The following is a 5,961-nucleotide window of genomic DNA, read 5'->3' on the forward strand; positions in this document are numbered from 1 at the left end:
GAAACTCAGGCTTTGGGCGACCCATTTGTCTATTTCAGGAGTCAAACTGTCTGGGTTCTGTAACAAACCTGCGGCTTGAAGTGAGTTAAGACCCATTTCAAAGATGTTAACACCCATACCCTCACCAATCAAACTGTTTGTAAAGACATTGGCAACGAACCTTTCCTATCACTAACCTGCTGGAAATTGCCCCCTTCCGGGCCACCTTCCCCCCCCACACACACACCTTGCTCATGGTTATGACGTAAAAAATGGTATTGAATAAACAGCTCTGAAAGCTTCACTCCCTTGTCTTTAGACCCAGGACATTATCCACCCCATATGCTGTACCATTCAAATTATACCCAGTTTTTATACCTTTCAACTGTATACATATATACAAAGAAATAACTATATACAGTTATTATTTCAGTAGTCACTGACCATCCCTCCCAAGATGTTTGTTGAGTTCATTTTAGTCCATCACTGGTGTAACTTGAGCAGTCCATGTTCATTGTCCAGGATATTTTATGACATATGGTGGCAGTGTCATTCAACAACCAATATCACATATACAATTCAACATGATAGGAAAAGATGTGTGCTAATGTCTTTACAAACAATTTGATGGGTGAGGGTATTGATTCAAAGGAATCTACTCCACAGTAAGGTACTGTAAAGTAAAGCACACCTTTATTGGCCCGGCTGGGGGAGCATGCAGGAGTTAACACCTCCATATGCATGTCCGCCATGTTCATCTTACAGAGGTTATTTATACATTTACAAGTTCGGCATCCACCCTTTTTGTTCATTTATCTAAAAGTTACAGTCTTAGGGGTTGGGGTCTTACGTAACTTGTGGTTTCCTGCTCTTAGGGTTACAAACACGACATGCTATTCTTATCTAATACATTCATCACACACCTATTTTGCTAATAAACACTTAATTTTACTATTGCACACTTTGTTAGTTATACTTCATCTAGAATTGTGTATTGATTATGTTCTTATTCTCTATTACATATAAAAATTGCATTTTTCTACCCTTTGTGACAGCTTTCCATTAAAACTAGCTTCCCTTGCTTACAGTGGTTAGCATGCCTCTTCCTTCTTATCATTTAGCCCACAGGGGCTAAACCCTAGAAAAGCGGTTAGTCATACACATTAGCTCGAATTCCTTTCTCTTATTATCTTAGTCCACTCGGATTTGTCTTTTCCAAGAGCAGTTAGAGTTAGGCATAGCATCTAGTATTCTCTTATCATCATAGCCCCTTCCAGGGCTAGGCTTCTTGTCTTGCAAAAGCAGCTTGTTCTGTAGAAGCAGTTTCAGTTAAGCATAGCAACTAACACTTAATCTATACTTTATACTAAGGTGCTTGTATATTAAGGTGCTTATGTTAAAGGAGTCCTGTGTTTCAGTATGGGTGTTAATGTCTTTGAAATGGGTCTTAATGTCTCTACTAACCTCAAGCCACAAGTTTGTTACAGACCCCAGAGAGTTTGCATCCTGAACTTTAGGGTAATAGACAAATGGGTCCACACAAAGTCTATTGCAGAACCCAGATAGCCTGAACTTCTGAACTTTGGGGTAAAATGACACATTAAAGGGGGAATATGTGGTAGGCGGTTCAGGAAGGCTGTACCTTCCTAGTACCTCAGCCAATGGGGAAAGGAAGAGGGCAACATGTGGCCGGGAGTTTAAAAGGAGGCAGTTTAGGATAAAAGGAGGCTATGTCCTCTGAAACCTTGAGAGAGACCCCACGGGGTATGCCTCAGTGGACACTCTCTCCCTTTATTTGAATAAAGTTGTAGGACTCTGTCTCCTTTATGGACACTGATTTTTCATAGCATGGTTTTCCACACAAACATTACAGATGGTTCTCACCCAAAACCAAATCCCTCTGAGGTACACATCTTCCACATGTTTCCCCATCCCTCTGCATTACCAACCAAGTGCACCTAGATCCTTGAGCAAAGAGAATCCCACAGATGATTTTGTCTTTGCTTGAGGCAGGACTGATCCAAACTGTCTTTCCTAACATATTTCTCCTATGCACCACAGGGACTTTATCTCCATTTATGGTACATCTGACTGAGCAGAGCCAGCTCCATTGGTAGAGCTTCCAGTGTTAATCAACCAGGTGGCCTTTGCTAAATGCAAATCCTAATGTTTAAAGGTCCCACCGCCCATTGTTTTCAATGTGGTTTTTAACAATCCATTGTACCATTCAACTTTCCCAGAGGCTGGTGCATGATAGGGAATATGATACACCCACTCAATCCCATGCTCTCTGGGCAAGGTGTCTATGAGGCTATTTTTGATATGAGTCTCATTGTTGGACTCAATTCTGTCTGGGGTGCCATGTTGCCACAGGACGTGCCTTTCGATGCCAAAGATCCTATTCTGGGCAGTGGCCTGAGGCACAGGGTGTGTCTCCAGCAATCTAGTGGTTGTCTCCACAATTGTCAACACATAGTGCTTGCCTTGGCAGGTTTGTGGGATTGTGATGTAATCAATCTGCTAGGCCACCCCATATTTATATTTTGACCATTGTCCCCCATACCACAGAGGGTTTGCCATCTTGGCTTGCTTGATCACAGCACACATCTCACAGTTATAGATAACCTGGGAAATAGCATCCACGGTTGAGTCCACCCCTTGATCACAAGCCCATCTGTATGTTGCATCTCTTCCCTGATGATGGGAGGTGATATGGACCCATTGAGCCATAAATAATTCACCCTTGTGTTGCCAGTCCAGATCTACTTGAGATACTTTAATCATGACAGCTTGATCTACTTTACTGTTGTTGTGATGTTCCTTGTTAGCCTGACTCTTAGGTACATGTGCATCTACATGACATACTTTCACGGTCAACGTCTCTATCTGGGCAGTGATGTCTTGCCACAATTCAGCAGACCAGATGGGTTTTCCTCTGAGCTGCCAATTTACCTTCTGTAATCAGTCCAGCCACCCCCACAAATTTTATGGTGGGGCCTCCTAAGCACATGCCACCCACTCTTCTTCCTCTTCTGATGATAGCACAAAATTTTCACCTTTGGACCAATTTGTGATGACCTCCAAGATCCCAGAGTGATTAGGATAACACACCAGTGATTTGGCTACTGCTGAGCGGCACTGGTGCAGCATCAGCGCTGTCTATCAACATCTCCCCCCCGCATCAAGGGGCTGGGAGTGGGAAAGATCCTGGGAGGGGACACAACCAGGCCAGCTGACCCAAATTAACCAAAGGGATATACCATACCATATGATGTCAGCTCAGATATAAAAGCTAAGGGAGGGAGGGAGGAGGAATGGGGGGCATTTGTTTTTCTATGTTTGCCTTCTGGAGCAGCTGCTACGCATGCTGAATCCCAACTTCCTGGGAAGTGGCTGAACATTGCTCGCTGATGGGAAGTAGAGATTAACTTTTCCCTTTATATGCGCACAAACTTTTGCTTTTCATTTTTTGCTTTAGTAAACTGCCTTATCTCAACCTACTAGTTGTTCTCCATCTTATTTTCTGTCCCCTGTCTGGCTGGGAAGGGGAATGATAGAGGGGCTTGGTGAGCACCTGGCACCCAGCCAAGGTCAACACACTACAAACCCCCAGAAGTAGCAGCCCAGACCAGGACGGGCAAACAACAATGAATACACCTCCCAAATGATCTTCATTGCCTTTGATGTTATCATTCTATAAACTGATATCACAAAATGCATTTAGGTGGCCACCTCAAGGCATCAGCATCAACAAAACAATCTTGATTCCTCTCCCTGATTTGAAAAAGAGCACCATGGTGGGCAAATAGTTCCACATATACAGACACATATACAAAGTTAGGTGCCACACCCCCATGAACAGACTGATCAACATGTCGACCAGGGAGTTCTGTACAAATGCTTCAGCCAAAATTGTTATTTTAACTTATCTCTCATGCCGTACATTGGGCGCCAATAAATGTGTTGGTTTTGACAACCAATGGGGAAATAAATGCCAAATAAGCCACGCCCCTTTCCCCTGTCAGAAAGGGAAGGACAATAAATGAGAGATTGTGTTGGGTTTGCATGGCCTGGTTTTTGGTAGCGGGGGACCACAGAAGTGGCTTCTGTGAGTATCTGCTAGAACCTTCTACCATGTCTGGCAGAGCCAATCCCTGATGGCTCTGAAGATGGACATGCTGCTGGCCAAGCCTGGGCCAATTAGGGATGATGGTAACACCTCTGTGATAACATATTTAAGGAGAAAACCAAAACAAAGTGGGGGCACAGTTAATTCCAGCTAGAGAAGAGGAGGAGGTGAGAACATGTGAGGGAAACAACATGGAGACTCCAAGGCCAGTGGAGAAGGAGGGGGAGGAGGTGCACCAGGCACCAGAGCTGAGATGCCTTTGCAGGCCATGGTGAAGACCATGGTGAAGCAGGTTGTCCCCCTGCAGCCCATGGAGGTCCACAGGGGATGCAGAGATCCACCCACAGCCCGTGGGGGAGGTGCTCATGCCACAGCGGGTGGATACCTGGAGGAGGCTGTGATCCAGTGGAAGACCTGTTGGAGAGAGGGGGCCCCTGCTTCCAAGCTGGAGCAGCCTGTCCTTGGAGGGCTCTACCTGGGGGAAGAGTGACCCACGCCACAGCAGTTTTGGGAGGACTGTTTGCCCATGGGAGGCACTCATGTTACAGCAGTTTTGGGAGGACTGCTGCGCGTGAGATTGGAACCATGCTGGAGAAGTTCATGGAGAATTGTCTCCCATGGGAGGGACCCCATGGCATAGCAGGGGAAGGACTCCTCTCCCTGAGCAGCAGAAGAAAACCTCAGGTGATGAACTGACCAAAACCCTCACACCCTGTCTCCTTGTGCTGTTGGTAGGAAGGAGAGAGGGGTTGGGGGAAGAAAAGGTGTTTTTAAGGGTTTATTTTACTTCTCATTATCCTGCTCTGATTTTGTTAGTTATAAATTCACTTTGTACCTCTAAGCTGAGCCTGTTTTGTCCTTGGAGTGTTTTCTCCCGGTCCTTATCTCAACTCATGAACCATTCGTTTAATTTTTTTTCTCTCTTCTGTCCAGCTGTGGCAGGAGAGGGCAAGTGAGCGACTTTCGTGGCTGCCTGACATTTGGACAGTATCAAACTGAGGCAGAGATGATGAGTTAAAATAACAATTTACTAAAAATACAAAGCAATGGAATGAGACACACAATGAAAATTGTACAGAAGAGGGAAATGTTTTAATCAACAAAAAGCAAGGTTTTACGTAGCCCCCCTGGAACAAAGATAAGATGGCTGCCACTGGCCTGGGCATTTCCTTGTGGCCCAGGAGAACAAAGACAAGATGGTGAAGCATAGAAATAACACCAACATTTGACCAGTGTTAAGCAGGCATTCTTTATTAGAGGTGTTCGAGAAGCACTGGGGATTTTCCTTCCATCAATGCTCCCCACAACTGGATAAATTAATGCAGTTTATATTTACAAGGCTGTTACATATTCATTTTACAGACAAAGAAACCAGTAACATAAAACACGCCTATTTTAAAAAATTATTATGAGCGTGAGTTAACTATTTCACGGTCTTTGCTGCCATCTATTGTCCTTTTGTAAGAACGCGGTCCCTCTTTAAAGGAATGCGAGAGATTTGTCTTTACAAACAAGCTCTGGGCCTGCTGACAGGTAAAAGCTCGATACTGAGAGGTGGAAGAAACAATGGGAGGAATTCCACTGATTGATGAAAGGAGTGAGAGGGATTTGTCTTTACAAGCAAACTGTGGGTTTGCTGATAGGTAAAGAGATACTGAGAGACAAAAGAAGCAATGGAAAGAACCATAAATTCCATAGGAAAAGAAAAAGGGGGGGGGGTATACATTAGAAGGGGGTCTGTATTAAGCGATTTGGGAAGTCTGTACCTCTCAAGTACCTCAGCCAATGGGGAAAGAGAGAGGGAAATTCAGCTGGGAAATTAGGATAAAAAGGAGGCTTCGTCCTCTGACGAT

This window comes from Corvus brachyrhynchos, unplaced genomic scaffold (assembly GCF_000691975.1).
Source record: "Corvus brachyrhynchos isolate BGI_N302 unplaced genomic scaffold, ASM69197v1 scaffold337, whole genome shotgun sequence".
NCBI lineage: Eukaryota > Metazoa > Chordata > Aves > Passeriformes > Corvidae > Corvus > Corvus brachyrhynchos.